Source organism: Marmota monax, unplaced genomic scaffold (assembly GCF_021218885.2).
Source record: "Marmota monax isolate L192 unplaced genomic scaffold, Marmota_monax_Labrador192_F-V1.1 WCK01_AAM20220418_F8-fsc00021, whole genome shotgun sequence".
Taxonomy (NCBI): domain Eukaryota; kingdom Metazoa; phylum Chordata; class Mammalia; order Rodentia; family Sciuridae; genus Marmota; species Marmota monax.
Window position 1 is genome coordinate 5,712,600 of NW_026695228.1, and position 19,261 is coordinate 5,731,860.

At 40.9% G+C, this 19,261-nt stretch overlaps 1 long non-coding RNA gene across 3 annotated transcripts; it reads left to right on the forward strand.

Annotated features, from left to right (window-relative positions):
- Nucleotides 1-1,176: 1,176 nt before the first annotated feature.
- Nucleotides 1,177-18,373, forward strand: LOC124087537 (uncharacterized). 3 transcript variants are annotated; one of them, XR_006850114.2, is made up of 4 exons: nucleotides 1,177-1,293; nucleotides 1,460-1,613; nucleotides 2,745-2,897; nucleotides 18,197-18,373. It is a non-coding gene; the product is annotated as an uncharacterized LOC124087537 (long non-coding RNA). The 3 variants fall into 3 exon arrangements; XR_006850116.1 differs by lacking the exon at nucleotides 1,177-1,293 and adding an exon at nucleotides 1,765-1,950 and having other exon boundaries at nucleotides 1,428-1,613; XR_006850113.1 differs by lacking the exon at nucleotides 1,177-1,293 and having other exon boundaries at nucleotides 1,428-1,613.
- Nucleotides 18,374-19,261: the final 888 nt, after the last annotated feature.

The following is a 19,261-nucleotide window of genomic DNA, read 5'->3' on the forward strand; positions in this document are numbered from 1 at the left end:
TTTGATCCTAACCCCGTGTTATTCAGACCTAATTTATTCTCACAAATACTTAAAAATTGTTAATAATAATAATAAAACTAACATCCTGCTTTTAATTGACTTGGATTTTCATTCAAATTTGCTTTAAAGGAAACTTTATATTAGTTTCATAAATGAAAAAAGTAGTATCATTTGCCATAAATAGAAGGTAATCATGAAAGCAAAATGATAATATTATGTGCCCATAAAGGCACAGAATCTGAGCCCTACTCTCTCCATTGAAAAGGAGAGAATTAGCAAGTATCAAGAGAGCTATAAAGGTTATGTGAACACAAAAATAAAACATTTTCCTTGAAATAATCAAAGGATTGAAAGACAAATTATAAGGAAATCATTTCTTTCTTTGTGTGATTCAGGGCCATTCATTACTGTGTCTACCCATGAACTAAATAACCTGTATAATATTTACACAGGAATACTGACATAATTTGCAAGATCTACTGCAAAAGAAAAACTGTTTAAAAATTATTTCAAGCCAGGTGTGGTGGCATATGCCTGTAATCCCAGTGACTCAGGATACTGAGGCAGGAGGATGTTCAAGGCCACTCTCAGCAATTTAGAGTCCCTAAGCAACTCAGCAAGACTGTCTCGAAATAAAAATAGAAAGGAATTGGAATATAGTTCAGGGGTAAAGCACCTCTGGGTTAAATCCTGAGTTTAAAAAAAATTATTTAAAGACAGTGACAATAGAGCATTAAACCAAACACAGATCCTCCCACCCCTGAAATCAGTCTTGATGGCACATGTTCCATACTTTGTTCACTACAGAAAATGCAAAATCCAAGAGAATGAGTAGATATCAATGTTGTGTAGGAAATTTAAAGTCCTCAACCACTACAGGGAATTCTAAAGGTCATGATCTTTCCCAGGCAGGAAACAAAGCCAAAGTATAAGGACCATCAACATGAAGCATGCAGATGAAAACAACCAAGAGTCAAGTCCGCAGCAATAATGAGAAACGTGGGTGGAACCATTTCACAGAACCATTTGTGACTAGCTTTCAGAAAACCAGCTTCCTCTTCCTTAAAATAGTCAAGGTTAGATTTGAGAAATACAAATGAAAGAGCCGTGGATGGCATGCACAGTCAGATACGCCCGGCAGCATTCTGTAGAGACACTCCAGACAGAGCTCTTGAGAGTGCACTGAAGGATTGATGCACAGGGAGCTGTAAGCAGAGTCACAGGCACCAAGATGGACGCTCACACACCAGGACTAAGAACACAAGAAGCTGTTACCACCCCTGACCTGAAAGGGTGAGGACATGAATGGCTGTTGGAATTTAGAAAGAACTGAACCCCTGGGGAGGAAGCTGTCCAACCAAAGCCAGGGCCTAGTGGGAGGAACACAGTCCCTGCCAAACCACAGCCTCATAGGGAAATAGCAAGAAGAATAAATGGATCTACTTCTTTCTCTTCCCAGAACTTCCCTTTGACTGAACCAACCCAGAACCAGGGAGCAAAAGATCCTAAATGATACAGTCCCAGAAATTAGCCTCCTGAAGCTACGGTAGAGAAGATAAGAAAGGGATTGGTTCAGAGGACAAGTGGAAATTATAAAGCACCTCTGGTGACAGGTATGTGTGGGGTGCTGGAGATTGTTTGGGACTACACTCAGCGACATCAATCCCTTTGAAAGGTGATTGCATTCACTGACCTAGGGAATGCAGAGAAAGGGCAGTTTGACGTAGGAGTTAACACAGTCTGTTTTGGCATGCAAATTTGAAGGCATAAAGGATACGCACCACGCAGAGAAATGAGGAATGGCACCATAGACCTGGAAGTCATGGACCTGCATAAGGGAGTTAAAGTCAGTGATCAAAAAAGAAGCCCAAGAACCATGGTCCAGCAACACCAACCTGTAAACAGGACCTGGTAAAGGAAATGTGGTAAAAGAAAGTAAAGAGAGGCCAGGTGGGTAAGAAGAAGCTGGACTGGGTTTAGTTTTACAGAGGTGGGATGGGATCAGGGCAGGGTAGAAATATTTGGTTAGGATATCTCTGGAGGGAGGGAGCCTCTGTCACCACATGTGAAGCATTAAGTGGGAATCCTGCATGGTAGAGGTGTGTGGAGGAGATGACCTCTTAGCCATGTTCCGATCCCATGTTTCCACCACATTCAGAGACAAAGTAGCTGCATTAGGTCTCAGCTAGGGCCCTACACAGTTCCCAGTTTTGCCTCCAAATGGGAAGGCAATCCCTCAAACACAGCAATCCCCAGCTCAGGAACCACCTCTGACTTCCATTTCCCTCTACCACTAAAATGTTAGCCTCCTCTGAAATCAGCACAGAGGGGTTAGCTGGCAAGTGTGTGCTTGAAGGGGATGGAGGTGCAAGAAACAATGAGAGGAAACAAATTTCCCTTGGAGCCTTCGAGGCAAATCAGGGCCAACACTCCAGCCATGAGCTTGGGCCATTTGGGGGGCTGATGCTCAACTACCCAGGGGACAGATAACAAAGAAGCCAATTCTCCTCCTCAGCCCTAAAGAGATGCCCAAGCTTCTCTGCAGATGACAGCTCTCTGCTGTCTGCCAGATGCTACCCATCTCCCCCACCCCCATCCCACTTCCACAGCCCTCTCCAGCTACAGAACCACATTAGGGCCACCTTCTTCCCAGGGCATGTGCACCCTTAGTTGACCGAGGCCGAATATAGTCATGCCTGGAACTAAGGAAGAAAAGATCAAAGAGAGCTGTTTCTACCCTTCAGTCCCTAGGAGTGCCCCATGGCCAGGCTCCCCGAGAGGTGCCCTTCCTGTTACTCTGAATGTCCTGAATCTGGCTGACAGGGAAAGCCACGGCTGGGTAAATGATCTGGAAAGCCTTGGGTGCTTCCTAGGAAGAGCATCTTTTGCCAAAACTGGTGAGTAAAGAGTCCCCCTTTCAAGCTCAACCCTATTGCCTTCTCTAAGAAAAGCTGTTTTGACAAGAGCCTCAGTGCAACTGGCCAAATGAGGCCAGCTCCTCTCCACCACATCTCATGTGCCTCACCCCTGCCTGGTCGGGACATTGCCAATGAATGTTAGGTAATGTCTACTAAACTCTGGAGCCACTGTCTCCTCATCTAGGGAGAGATTTGGTCTAAATGGCTTCTGAAAGTTTGGACTCTCTAATGTGACTCTTGAAGCCCCCGCCACTGAGTCAAGGTGCATTCCAGCTGGTCGAGGGAGAAATGGCACACTACCCCTTGTAGTCTTAGAGGAGGGACAGAGAAATGCAGAATAACTCCATTGGAAGTGCAAAGAAGTATAAAGTGAACTCAAAGGAGGAAGCCATTAAGTCTAGCTGGGACCAGTTGTTGTTTTGATTAAAAGCTCTTTTTTTAACTAAACATGTACCATTATGTTCCAGGTTATGCATTAGCTACTTACCCAGTAATTAACTCCCACAGTCCCCGATTCAGCCAGTCTTTTTAATCTCTTTGAATAGATTATGAAACTGAAACTGATTGGGAAATTAGCCTCTTGGTAGAGATTAGGAAACCCAACCAAAGGCCACAAGATATTAGGTGAAGGAGTTTGGGTGGGTAGAGGTGCTTAAAATCACTACAACATATGAGAACTGGATCAACAACAGATGAATTATCAGCATTTGCTGAATTCCATATAATCATTCATTTGGTACACACAAAATTTTACCCCACAAGAAAGAGATTATTTCAACTCCCATCTTACAAATAATGAACTCAGTCTCAGAGAAGTATTTTTGACCTGTCCAGAGTCACACAGAAGCCAAAATTAAAATCCAGGTCCTAAGTACCACACGATTCTGCCCCCAGATGGGAAGATGTAAGTGTGAGTAATGCTCCAAAGACCATTTCGGAGTTTGGATTCCCCGCAGAAGCACAACCTGATTGGAAACTTGGGCACAGGTAGTTTATTGTGAAAGTGATCCTAGGGAGCAGAAGAGGGTAATAGAGGGAAGGGAAAAATTAAAAGGCAAAGTAAAGGTGTGCATCAGGTTGCCACTGTGAACAGCTGGCTCACTCTTTTGAACTGTCCAAGGAGCCTGCAAAAGGCCTCCTAGAACTGCTCCTACAGGAAGGATGAGGGTATATTCTGCAAGGGTCTCTGCCTCCCCCCATGATGTAGGGCCTGCTGAGCTCCCTCTGGTGTCCCTGGCATGAGGGGAGCCGTGGACAGTAGGCAAAGACTTAGGCACATAAATGAAGCCAGACACTGTGATAAGAAGTACAAAAGGAAGCCAACTCAGAGTCCCAACCTGGGCTGAATTCCAAGATGACCTGGTAAGGCAGCAGTCCAGGCCTGCCTTCAGGGAAGGAGTGGTGGATGGGGACAGCCCAGTCACAGCAGGCAGCAGGGCCAGGACAGAGGTGGGATTAAGTGAAGCATGTTCATCCAACACCTGTAACTTCCTCCTGCTGCTACCCCAACACCCACAACTTCCATCACACTAGTTAAGAGCTCTTCTCTTGAAATCATAGAAATGAAGCCATCTTCTGCCCCATGCAGTGGCAATGCTGGACCCTCAGCTCCTGGGATTTTTTCTTTCTTTCTTTTTTTTCCCCCTTAGGAATAGCTGTATAGAATTGAGTTTGAATGCTCAGACTGTCTGTGTGTCCCTGAGCAAGTTATTAATCTCTCTGAACCTCAGTATGTTTCATCTGTAAAGCAGAACAATGATAACCTACCTGGTAGAGTTGAGTGAGGATCAGATGATATTTTTCTGCCTCTATGTAACTCACTTAGAATAGAAAGATGGCATTTCGTGAGCACCTCATCAAGGGTGGATGTGCACCCTTTAACATTTCTGAGTCAATTCACACCAACATCAAAGGGAAGAACTAGATATAATTAGTTATCATTTAAAGAAAAAAAAAGGGAAAATGCTGAGAGTGCTAGGTGTGATGGGGAAAAGATTTCATTTTCCAGCTAGAGGAACTTAGGACTGATGACCTCTCTGAATTTGAGATTTTTAGACACAAGAGGAGATAATCATTTTTACCTGCCTCCCAGCATTGCCGAAGCCCATTGGAGATTAGTAACATGAAAATGCATTGTAAACCCTAACGCGATATAAAGATGTTATTATTGTGATTATAATTGGGATAAGAATTGTAGATTCCTTCTCCCCTAAATGTGCACTGCACACAATCCCCAGGCTGACTGCTGCTCAGCTGCCAGAAGGAGAGCAAGACATTTTCACCTTAAGGTCACCGCCATCGAAAGGAGTGCGTGATTAATATCAGAGACACTCTGCAACAGCTGCTCAGGTTGAGCCATTCATACCATCAGAGTCAAGGACTGGGCTGCTAATTTATTTATGTATGAGGATGACAACCAGGGAAAGCAATTAGAACTAAGGCATCTGTGCTTCTGTGATCCCTGCATGCTAGACCCATGGCGGAGGGGCTCCATGGAAACCTTAACAGTTGCTAACTGCTAACTGCCTTCCCTCCTGGTTGGTTCAAGCCCACTCTTTAAATACAAAACGAGCCATGTTTGTGCCCCAGCCCCTCATCTGTTCCCTTCCACACGCCAGTCCAAATTAGATCACAAGTGGCAGGGGTGCTGCAGGGGAAACGGGCTTGGAAACAAAGGTGGGGAAGGTTCTAAAGCTTTCCAGAGTTCTTTACAGCTATCAATTAACGAATCCTGCAACAGCCAGGGAAAGTAGGTCAATATTATCATGGCTGCTTCGTGGATGAGAAAACAGGCTTAAGAAGAATGGCTTGCCCAAGGCTAAGCCACTGATCAGAAGAGCAGAAGCAGAATTAGCTGGGAGAATTCCTGACTCGGAATCTTTGGCCAAGAGTCTGCTTGCTTAGCATGCAGAAGGTGATCAATAAATGAGGTAGACTCCCTGACTGAGTCCTAAACAGATGCATTAATCTCATCTTGGGTACAGTAGCAGATTTTAGGTCCAATTCAGGTCCTAAAGCCAGAAGAGTTTTTAAATACGGGTCCTAATCCTGCAAAATCCAAGAAAATAACTCTGCATGTACCCAAATTAAAAGGAAAATGGAGAGGTAACTTTGTCTTCATAGTGCACATTATTTTGGCTGCCCTACATCTCAACAGTGTTCTTGCCGGGAGGCAAAGAGAGGCTAACAGAGTTTCCCTACCCTTTCCCCCTCCCTTATAACCCTATAAAAGCCAAATTACCTCCTATTTCACCTCTTGGGGAGATTAGAGATTGTATCCTGTGGAAGGGCAAGGTCAGGGGTGGGGGTCCTTGGGTAACACAAGGATGACCAGAGGCCACAGGTATCATGCCCAGTGGCACAATTCTCACAAGATGGTTCACATAGAAAGTCGTTGGCTGATTTTACTTCCCTCATCCTCCCAATATCTGTGCACCAGTTTGTTTGTTTGTTTGTTTCTTCTATCTATCCCAATAAACCCTTTGTGCCTTTGTTGTTTGCAATCCTGACTAGTGTAGTTTCTGACCTAGAAATGTAAGCATTTACAGAGGTGAATTGCCGCAGTCTGGCTGGGCACAAAATCACAAGCCACTCAAGCAGGAACAAACTTTATTTTTGAAACTGCCACCAATGCCCCCGTACGCTACCGGGAAATAAGCAGATCAACACACGAGGCGTTCTCCAGGACCCCAACAGGAAGTCCCTCCTCCGGAATTCCCTCCTACAGCACTTCCCCAACCAATGGGAACTCTCCAGGAGTCCCGTAGCAGGCCAAGGTGGACAGCAGGAGTCCAATATCCATATGAATGCAGATCTTAACATAATCATATCATCTCAATGGCTTGCTGGCGTCACCTTTCAACCAAAAATGCCATGCATCATATTACTTGGCTGTGGCTCTTAGCAGTGAATCACAATTGCCATCTCAGATTTCCATACATTGCTGGTGGGAGCAAAAATGGACAAGACATACCACAGAGAGCAATTTGGCAATGGTTTTCATGTGCCCTTTGAGCCAGCTCTCCACCTTGAGGCCTATTTCTTACATATATACTTGCATAATTGCAAAATGATTTATATACAAAGTCATTCTGCACTTGTGTATCTATGTGCCTGATCATTCCCTTGTAATAGCAAAACATTTCAAAGGCTCCAAAGGTCCACAATAGAGGACTGATTGGATAAATTATAATATCTACACATGATGGAAAGTTATCAAGGATTTTTTAATTATGGTATTTTCTATGTATTGATATGGAAAATTTCCCAAGTATCCCAGTAAATAAAAAACAAATGAAATACACAATAGGTTCAGAACAGTGTGTATAATATGCTATCTTTTATAAAAATAGGAAAAAATAAAGACACTCTAGCAGGTTACAAAGAAACAACAACAAAAATAGTATTTTCCTGTTGGAAGAGAAGGAATGAGGCAGAGAACAGGATGAGATAGGGAGGCAGGAGTTGAAAATTATTTTTTCTGAAGAGCTTTTTAGAATTTTGAAATTTTGAATCACTTCAATGGGTACCTATTTAAAAATTAAATTTAAAAATGCTACCTCAGCCTAAGTCTAATACATTTGAGCATTCCTGCCTTCACACCAATTCACCCATTGACTTTAGCATTTGGATAAGGCAAATGGTTAATAGTAGCCATTGACTTGACAGATTCCAGAAAATGCAGAAGGCTTGGAAATCTAAGGCTGAGAGTATAGGTTAGCTCAATGGTAGAGCACTTGCCTAGCATGTAGAAGGCCCTGGGTTCAATCCCCTGCAGTTCCCCCTCCATCCCCAACCCCCCACCAAAAAAAAGGAAGGATAAAAGAAAGAATAGAATCTGATCCAGATTTTTAAGGGAAGTAGAATATGAAAGTTCATCATATCTTTTGAATTGTGGAATACAAAGAAACTGCATTTCAGAGGAGTATGTACTCTGAAGTGTCTCCTCAAATCATATAATTCACTGGCCCTTGCGGTGGATAGAGTCTCATCAGAAACAGGAAAATAGCCCACTCAGCAACAGTTACTGGGAAATACAGGGTCCTGGCAAATTATTTGCACCAGTGGAGTATGTCTAGTGAGATTATTTTGCAAACACTGCCTAATGAAGAGATTTGAGCTTCCTTGCCTGAAGGTCCACAGATCAAACTCAAATGAAGGCCCCCAAGAAAAAAAATGGACTTATTTATCCTCTAAGCCATCTACTTGAAAATCAATAATATTTCAAATTTAATGAGTTGTAAGACAAGTAAATTAGAGTTTGGAGTAAGCAATATTGATTAGATTATTCTGTCAACTGGAACCCATAAGTTTCCTCTGTAATTAAGTATTCCACATAGTGTACGATGTGCTCAACGCCGGTTGCTTTCATGAGGGTATCAGAGGGCTGCCTGTTCATGTAATGAAACTCTTTCCTTTACCCTGGCTGGCGGGCCATGCCCTGCCTAGCATGGGTGTCCCTGCCCTTCTCCACAGCAGCAGGCTCCCATGATAAGTGGCTTTCCCCCAGCACTAATCACCCTGGCTCTAGTCACAGAGCTTTGGTGAATTTGAACATCAAAATGAAGAATGGCAGCTAAAAAAAGAAAGAAAGAAAAAAATCATGTGGAAGAAACTGTCTTCAGTAAAAGAGCTGTGGACTGATCTGCAACTGTTAGAGCTGTCTTTAAAGTTCCCTCTGCAGTTTGCATTTCACAGAAGCTTGGGGGTGGCCAAAGTAGATTTCTCCCTAAATTAATAAAAGAAGGGCCAAAAGAGCAGAATTTAATACATCTACTGTCACCATTTGACATCAAATGTCCTATCCTACCTCCCAACACTACATCACATTGCCTATTATCCATCTTTACTGCCCTTCCTAGGGGAATCTCATTTTTTAAATCTGAGTAATGGTTGCTTTTTAATTAATTCATTTAATTAATGTTAAATGAAATCTATGACCTTGTAGTACTCTTGGGATCTCTGGACCAGAATGCCCCAGTCCATTTACTAAGGAAGAAAAATTCAGAAATTGCAAAGAAATGTAGCCCACTGCACTCAGCCCCCAGCATTTCTAAATGTGAAAAACAGAGGCAACACCACCAAGATCTGTGTATTGAGAGTAGACACTGATGGCTGGCAGCTGGTCAGTGCTGCAGAATCTCAGCTCCTCCCAGACCTACAGCATCAGAAGCCACCTTTCCACCAGGTCTCAGGTGATTCTAGAGCATATTACTGAGTAGCTCACCAAGTCTGAGTCAGGGCTCTGCTCTTACAATCTGAGTGAACTTGGCCAAGTTACATGACGTCTCTGTAGTTCAGGGTTCCTGCACACAGTAAGCACTTCATCGGTGTTAGCTATTATTCTGGAAATAAATGAGAATGTTCTGGGCTACAGACTACGGGAGAGCTTTTCTTTGCAGAAAGAACAACATAATGCTGATATAAACTGACAAAGATTCTACTGGAGCTGGGGAACCAGGAATGAGTGGAAGAAGCAATACCCTGAGCATGAGGTACAGTGGCAGGAACTGAAAATAAAGAAAGCAGGACAAGATTTGGGAATTCACCAACCTACATTGGAATCCTGCTCCCACTATTCCCTGGCTGTGCAATCCTGAGCAGTTTTCTGACTTCCCTGAGCCTCAGTCTCCCAGTTTGTATTAATATGATGAGAAGACTGGCATCACCTTTAGAAGACAGAGGTGACGCTTTGTTTTGTTTTTCCTTTTTATTATTCGCTAGTGGTAGAGCTTCTTGAAGTCCTGATGAATCTCTGAAGACATGAGCTGGCTTTATCTTGTCTGCAAAGATGCAGACCTGGCTGCATATTTGAAAACAGAGGAAGGTGCCTTTAAAAAAAAATCTCTATTTGAAAAAATATAGTAAAATAGAAATAAAAACCTCTATCTGAGTCTCACATCAAACTGATTAAATTGGAAGCTTCCAGAATGGTGCCTAAACTTCAATATGTTCAACTCTGAAGCCCAAGGTTAGGTCCTACTGTGTTAGAAGGAAACAAAAAACAAAGAGAGCAAAATCATTTAAAAGAAGCGGGGGTAAGTAGAACAGTAATCTTGGGTGGGAACAGAAAATGAAAAAGAAAGCTGAGAAAGATGAAAGAGGAGCACCTTACCCAACTCCAGGTGCAGCCATGATTAAGGGTCTCATTAAAGAATAGAGAAATCCACTATTATTGATCTTGCCTGTCCTCTGTCACATCTCCAGTGGAAGCGATCACAAGTGAATATCCGGCATGTTTGGGAGGAGATAGATACTCAAGAGGAAGGGCCACTGACCCTCATTCAGGCTGACACCAGTGTTCCCCAGAGCAAGAGTGTCCACAGAGATTAAGGAAAAGCCAGAAATGGGAGTCAGAGATGACCAGGAAACATGTGAAGCCAAAAGAAGTTGTAGAACTATTAAAGAGAGTGTTGAACTTCCTAGACCATCAGGGATAAAGGTTGAGAGTCCGTTTTCTCTACAGCCCACAAGGAACGCTGAACTCAGCAAATTTGTGGGTTACCTATGGACACAGCTCACCCTAGGCAAATTCAATACCAATCTAGTTAAAATTAACCCTGACACACTGAAACCTCCACTCCCTCCCCACACTTGATATTCCTCTGGGTTGGAGCCACCATTTACAGAAATCCCACTAACCAATACAGAAGTTTCAGAGAAGATATTGTGGCCATCTGCCATTCATCCAGTTTGCAGATAGAACTTTTGACTAAAGTTTTCCAGCTTTTGTATTAGCGAATACAATCTGGGCACATGGATCTTGATGAGCATTTCATTGTGTGAGGAGGGGATGTAGTCTCTAATACGCTGCTGTTAAGATCCCCTGTTTCCTAATAGGTGTCACCCAGGAGCCAAGGGAACTGAGAGGAGTGCAAACTGAGTGAGGAGACTTGCTAAGGGGCAAGAGGCTGACACATTTACACTCATGAGCCTTCCTTCCACCTCTTCCAGGATGCCCACAATGCTGTTGGTAAGAAGAAACAATTCAAGAGAACTCAAATTAAGCCAAGTGACTGTGCATCACATAACATTTAGAAGCGCACGGATTTTTCTCTTTATAGATGGCCTCTTACAGGCATGATTGCAGTTTAAAACAGAGAGTGAAATCATTTACAAAGAACCAGCATCATTCAGTGTGAGGCTTTCTGGCCCCACAGGAAACCCTTTTAAGCTTTCAAGTCTCAAAATGAAGGAAAACTTCTTCTTGAGAACCTTAATTTAAGAATCATAAAAATCCATTTGTCCCATTAAATAACCTTGATTCTCTTGGCATGATTGCTTCTATAAATGTTTAAGACTTTTGATTTGCTCTTTTTTTCTATGAAATAAGAAAGAAACTACTTAAAAGCAGAAAGTTTATTTATCTGTCTGACCCATATTCTTCCTTCTAGTCTCCCCAGATGCCCAGACCAGGGGAAGTTCCCTGCCTCTGTGTTCTCAGCAGTCCGTTTAGGTCTCTGCCCCATAATTCCCTATTTAATGCTGATATCTTTGTGTGTCTGTCTCCCCTACACAACTGTACACTGTTCACTGTTGTTCTCCAGTACTTAACAGTATGCATGGCACAAGAGAGAAAATAAGTATTTGTGGAACTGGTAAAATCAGCAGGAAATGAGCAGAAGGAGGATTCTCTGTTACTGTAAAACAGAGACATCTGTGGCTTTCTTTCTCTCCTGATTAATAACTGAGGACATTAGTCTATTCTTCTGGTTTCATGGTGAGACAATCCATCTAAAGAAGATTGTTCATTTGAAATATAGAGACAACTGAAAATTCTAAAAACCAGCGTAGGATGTAAGTTCCATGAGATGAGGAAATTTATCTTCCCAGTTCACCACTCCAGCCCCACAATTTAGTACAGTGTCTGTGCATAGTAGCCATCAGCAGTGGGCATGAAGATGTGCCACCTGGATGCTCTTCAAGGAAGGACCTGATGGGCCCTACAAAAAGTAATCAGCACACAGCCTTCGGCTTTTAGCTCCTTCAGAGGCTGCTTCAGCTGTGCCTTGCGTTGCTGGAGGTCACATCCTTCCCAGGGCCGTTTGCATCAAGTAAACAACATGGCCATGCTGTACAGATGCTGCCAGAGACAATTCCAATAGGCAACACCTGCTCTGGACCCCTCACCTATAGGATAGTTCTACTTGCCCTGTGCACAATTCTGCTTCCCACCTCTTACCTTCACAGATGTTGGGCCTTATTAAATATTTTCCTCCTCAAACTCCATCTCAGTGTCTTTTCCAGGAGAACACACCTGTGAAATCAATAAATGCTTGTTGAGCGAATGAATGAGCAAAACAGAACAGTACAAAACAAAAAATTAAATTAATTAATTAATTAATGTGCAAATAAATGGGTAAAAGATGGAACTAGAAAATATTTCAGCTTGTGCTAAATGATTACCACCGTCAACTAGAGACAGAGTTGAAGCAATTAGGGAATCCCCAAAATAGTCCTATATTTACATCTTCAAATGCGGCTACCTTCTCCTAAGTGTGCCTCCTGTTAAAACCCATGCTACTTCATATCACCCTTTTAGCCACCATTTTGGATAGAAATTCATTGGTCTCATTTTACAAAACAAAGGAAGGAGACTCTCAGAAATGAAGGAACTTGCTCAGAATCACACGGCTAATGAGCTAGAAAGTGGAAATGCAAGTCTTTTCTGTCTGGTCCAAAGAAAACTTCTCCTGGATTCATATATATACCCTTTCTCAATATGGTCAAACAAACTGACTGAAAGCAAACAGTTGGCTTAAACATTTCTTCCTATCCAGCTTGTTGCTCCAATAAGAAACTATGACCCTTGTTCCAAGTACACCAGTTCACCCCTGTGCAGGCAAACAGCTACTACTTGGACAATGCTAGTTTTATTTTTGGCCTTATTGATGTATGCAATGCTGTTTTTCCATGTGATGAATAATAACAATAATAAAATTTAATAATAATGATAAAATCATAATAGAAAAAAAATAACATTTTACTAGCTTGAAAACCACAAGAAAATTCCCACTAACATTTGTCTGAAATATGAATAAAACTTTTCTGTTAATTATGCAATGATACAGCTTGTTCCAAAAGAGTTTAAGGGGAATGTAAATTTATACTTCTGAACAAACACAGTGAGAGATTTTCAGGTCATGATAGCACCTCTATTTTCAATGAGGAAAATTGAAATATCAGTGGAAATAGACATATTAGTATTTTCCCAAACTTTAGGAATAATTCCACCTAAATGCAATGAGGAGGTAGGCCCCAATTTCTCATTCCTTCCATTATCTATGTAGTTTTGGGATAGTACCTTCCACAAACCTTCCCTATGTATTCCCAAGCCCAAGAAAAAGGGCCAGCATTCACTAGAAAATAACTTTCTGAAATGACCATGAATTTTTGCTACATTTTCTATTGTATCTATCTTTATCAGCTTTTTCTAATGGAAATACAATCTGTACTAGACAAGTAATCTTAAATTTTCTAATACCTACATTTTTATAAAAGCAAAACTGGTAAAATGAATTACAATAGAATATTTTAATTTATTCAAAATATTTTAATATAGAACAATATTTTAAACTATTAATGAGCTCTTTACATTTCATCTTTGTACATCTTGAAATCTGGTGTGTATTTTACACTTAGAGCACACCTCAATTTGAACTAGATGCATTTCAGGTGCTCAATAGCCACAGACAGCTGGTGGCTACTACACTAAACAGTACAGCTCCATGTCCATCAAAGATGATTATTCTATTGGCCCCAAGAGGAAGCAAATAGGAAATGAAGCATTGCATCTTGGGATTTTAGGCAGCCTTTGGAAAAGAGAGAAACCAGAAGAAATAAGAATAGCAACTTTTCTTCTGCAGCTTTGACAAAAGAACTACACATTGCTCGAGATTACTTACAAATACATTTCTTTATCATATTTGGAAAAGAAGAAAGTAAGAACTCATAATCCAGGAAAGCTTTTTCAGATAAGTGCCCAGAACACCACAGAAACTTGCTTAGGATCTGTATATATCTGTCCATCTTTCAACTTTGATACAAAGAGGATGTCATTACCTAGGTGTTAGATAATGAGGAAGAATCCATAACTCTTTGATTGAAAATGCCAGAAATATGTGTGTGTGTGTGTATGCGTGTGTTTATATCACCACATATATATAAATATATATCACATAAAAATAAATAAACATATATAGAGAAATATGTGTATACATATATATGTATACTCACACGTTATTAAAATGTTCTGCAGTTTTGTATTACTGGAGAGGGAACAGATTTCTTTGACTATACTAAGAAATAGTATTTATTTGAAAAAGAGTAATTACAGGTAAAAAAAAAATTGTACTTCTAATATAATTTAAGCAGATGTAAAACCTATGAAACAAGAATTGAAAGAAAGTATGACAGGAAAAGAGATTTAATTTTGGCCTTAGACAAAAATGGAACTGATAGAAAAAAATAGAATTCAAGAAAAAGAAAAATACAATTAAAGATTAAAAAGATGAAAAGGAATTGGTAAATAGGATGGAGATAAGAAACTCAACTTGTAAATAATTGGTGATACCAAGAGAAAAATCACAATTTAACCCAAAGCAAAAATCAAATCTTAACACTGGAATGGAGGAAATCTATAAAGTTTGGGGGCTAAGTGTATGACCCAGTAATTCTCTATCAAATAGGTTGTCAAAAGAAATATATTCTTATACAGTAAACTGAACCTGTTATCTATTGCCATCATAATGCTGCAAAACAATCACAAAACCCTAATGAGATATAAACTATTTTTGTTTACAAGATAATGGGTTGGCTTGGAAGTTCTGCTGATCTGAGCTAGGCTACCTCATCTGTCTGCAGCCACGTCTAGACATCTGAGTCCACTTGACGGGTCTCTTCATGTCTCATTCTCCATTATCCTAGCTCAGTCTCCTTGTGGTCACAAGTGTTCAAAAGACAGAGTAAACACTGTGTGTACTTCCCAGCCCATGGCTGCACTAAGTCAAAACAATTCATACGACTGAGCCAAACTCAGGCTGGGCAGGGGCCACCAAGCTCCTGAGCAGAGAAGGTAGACACAAGACCTCAACAAAGTGGGACCATCAATGCAATCATTCAAGTTCAACCCATCAATGCCTCCAGCTGTAGAGAATCAGAACTCAACAATCATGCTGGATATATTACCATTTCAGTGAGGTAGAACACACAAGAAGGCCTTGAGGCAAGTTGGTGAGAAGGTATTAGAAAGGACTTTTAGGACCTGTATTTATGTTAAGCATTTAGGGTACAGGGCTTTGGTCTGAATTGGATGTTGTCCGGAAGCAGGAGTATCATACAAATGAGTATCTTAGTAAATCTGTTAGCAGGAGGGAAGATAGCCAAGACTGAAGCTATAATTAATAAAGAAGCAGTCACTTGTATTAGCCAAGGTAGGGGGACAGTTGGTCATTTCTGGGATTTGGATAATGTTCACGTTTAGTGTTCAGATGTGACCACAAAGTGGTCTTTGTCCTGCTCCATCATGGTCAGAGTGGGCTGGTCTGATATCAATGTTCTGTGAAATAATTCCTGTGCTCTAAATCTTGGTGTGATTCCAGCTAACCCCAGGTCAGGGTCACTTGTTTCCTCACATTACAAACCACCAGTTGGTTACCTGGCAATTTGCTTATTGCTTTCATCAGTCATCTTAAGAGGTGATTCAGAATAAAGAGCCCAAACAAAGAGGAAAAAGTGCCTATTGTAAACATTAAGCCCACTTAAACATGGGCTATGTCTAAATGCTATGAATATGGTTCCAATATATCAAAGGCAGTCATCAAATGAGACATATAAGCCACATAAGAATTTATTAAGGGCTGGGATTGTGGCTCAGCGGTAGAGCGCTCGCCTAGCATGGGCAGGACCGGGGTTCGATCCTCAGCACCACATAAAAAAAGAAAATAAAGGCATTGTGTTGTGTCCATCTACACCTAAAAAATAAATTTTTTTTTTTTTTAATTTTTTTTTTTTAATTTTTTTTTATTGGTTGTTCAAAACATTATAAAGCTCTTCACATATCATATTTCATACATTAGATTCAAGTTGGTTATGAACTCCCAATTTTACCCCAAATACAGATTGCAGAATCACATCGGTTACACATCCACATTTTTACATAATGCCCTATTAGTAACTGTTGTATTCTGCTACCTTTCCTATCCTCTACCATCCCCCCTCCCCTCCCCTCCCATCTTCTCTCTCTACCCCATCCACTGTAATTCATATCTCTCCTTGTTTATTTTCCCATTCCCCTCACAACCTCTTATATGTAATTTTGTATAACAATGAGGGTCTCCCTCCATTACCATGCAATTTCCCTTTTCTCTCCCTTTCCATCCCACCTCATGTATCTGTTTAATGTTAATCTTTTCTTCCTGCTCTTCCTCCCTGCTCTGTTCTTAGTTGCTCTCCTTATATCAAAGAAGACATTTGGTATTTGTTTTTTAGGGATTGGCTAGCTTCACTAAGCATAATCTGCTCTAGTGCCATCCATTTCCCTGCAAATTCTATGATTTTGTCATTTTTTAGTGCTGCGTAATACTCCATGGTGTATAAATGCCACATTTTTTTTATCCATTCATCTATTGAAGGGCATCTGGGTTGGTTCCACAGTCTAGCAATTGTGAATTGTGCTGCTATGAACATCGATGTAGCAGTATCCCTGTAGTACGCTCTTTTAAGGTCTTCAGGGAAAAGTCCAAGAAGGGCAATAGCTGGGTCAAATGGTGGTTCCATTCCCAGCTTTCCCAGGAGTCTCCATACTGTTTTCCAGATTGGCCGCACCAGTTTGCAGTCCCACCAGCAATGTACAAGAGTACCCTTTTCCCCACATCCTCTCCAGCACTTGTTGTTGTTTGACTTCATAATGGCTGCCAATCTTACTGGAGTGAGATGGTATCTTAGGGTGGTTTTGATTTGCATTTCTCTGACTGCTAGAGATGGTGAGCATTTTTTCATGTACTTGTTGATTGATTGTATGTCCTCCTCTGAGAAGTGTCTGTTCAGGTCTTTGGCCCATTTGTTGATTGGGTTATTTGTTTTCTTATTGTTTAATTTTTTGAGTTCTTTGTATACTCTGGATATTAGGGCTCTATCTGAAGTGTGAGGAGTAAAAATTTGTTCCCATGATGTAGGCTCCCTATTTACCTCTTTTATTGTTTCTCTTGCTGAGAGAAAACTTTTCAGTTTAAGTAAGTCCCATTTGTTGATTTTTGTTATCAACTTTTGTGCTATGGGTGTCCTATTAAGGAATTTGGAGCCCGACCCTACAATATGTAGATCGGAGCCAACTTTTTCTCTATAGGTTTAATGCAATGCCAATCAAAATCCCAACGGCATTTCTTGTAGAAATGGATAAAGCAATCATGAAATTCATATGGAAAAATAAAAGACCCAGAATAGCAAAAGCAATTCTAAGCAGGAAGTGTGAATCAGGCGGTATAGCGATACCAGACTTAAAACTATATTACAGAGCAATAGTAACAAAAACAGCATGGTACTGGTACCAAAACAGGCAGGTGGACCAATGGTACAGAATAGAGGACACAGAGACTAATCCACAAAGCTACAACTATCTTATATTTGATAAAGGAGCTAAAAGCATGCAATGGAGGGAGGATAGCATCTTCAACAAATGGTGCTGGGAAAACTGGAAATCCATATGCAACAAAATGAAACTGAATCCCCTCCTCTCGCCATGCACAAAAGTTAACTCAAAGTGGATCAAGGAGCTAGATATCAAATCAGAGACTCTGCGTCTAATAAATATTTTTTTAAAAAAGAATTTATTAATAGCATGAATTTAAGTATAAATCCCCAAATGACACTATCAAAAGTCATGTAGTGAAAAACAGATGCTGGGAAGAAGTTAAAATGTTTAACATTTCTCATTTTAGAGAAAGGGAAGGGCTTTCTTAAGTTTTATTTTGCAAAACATAGTAAAAGCTACTTGTAGTGCTAAAAATAAATACAAACCTTCCAAATGGTTAGGGAAAATATTTTTTTTAATGTAGCTGCAAGAGAGAAAGCAAAGAAAATAACCCAGAAAGTACTTTTTAAGCATGAAACTAAATGGCCAAAGTAAAAGCAAATGCCTTACTTGTTAATTGTCTTTCCCTTCTTTCCAAACCCCTGCTTTTATCTTCCGCTGAGCCCAGATATGCTCTCTGTCATCTGAAATATTGCAAACAGCCTTCTAAATGGTCTCTCTCCCTCTAACCTGTTCTCTTCACGTACAGACTACACCTGTGCTACCCAGAGTTCCTGAAATAGGGTCATCAGCAACCGTGGATAACAGCTCTGCGATGACGTAAGAACAGAGACTGAGAGCAGCATTTGAAACTTTAATAGCAATTTGACAAGCAATTTTATGTCTGATGAGACTAATAATTAAAAACTGGTGCTTACATTTGGTACATTTTTATTTCTTTTTTCTAATAACTCATTTTTATTATACCATCTAAAACTATCCATCTGTGATACATAAAAAAGGGAAGCAAACAGCCAGTCTTTCACCACAGAGGGTTGGAGAAGCAGGAGACTCGTCCTCAAGTTGGAATCTGCCGCCTCTACCCAGACATGTTCAGCAGCTCCCTTTCATCCCTAATGATGATTCTTCTCTCCTCTTCCTGACTCCATGCTATTACTATAGGCAACATTACCTATCATTCACGTCTCTTATTGCATAAGATTCTCAAAGGGAAAGAGAAAGGATGAACGTTTCCTCCAGAAGGAAAGGCCAGGGAGTGCGCACTTCGAACCATAAAACCCTGGAGATTCAGGTACACTCAGAGTGCTGCATCCCATGCTCTCTCTCCGTGGAGACTTATTGGCCCCTTGGGATGATGAACGCACTCCTTAGCTCTGTGTGCACTATTTTACATTCCACACTGCTATCCCAGGGCCTCACTTCCAACTCCTTGAACACACCTTGCACCAGCCTCTGTCCTTTTTCCCTCCTCATAGACTGCCCTACCTCTCCTGTCCACCTACTGACCGCCACAGTGTGCTCCTTCCTGAAGCCCCCATGCCAATGTCACATCCTCACATCTTCTTATTCCTCTTTCTGCTTCTCAACCCAGGAGAATTTCCTTACTCCTTTGTGGCAAAAGCTCTATACATACAGCTCACTTTATCCCTGAGACTTCGATTTTATTTTTTTCCCCAAAAGACAAAATTATGGATTCATGCATATTTATCTATAAAATGAAATTCACATTAGTAAGAGGCCGGTTAAATAACTAAGTTCTGTCCATATAAGAGAATAATATATAAGTCGTAAAAATGATGACGAATACATGTAA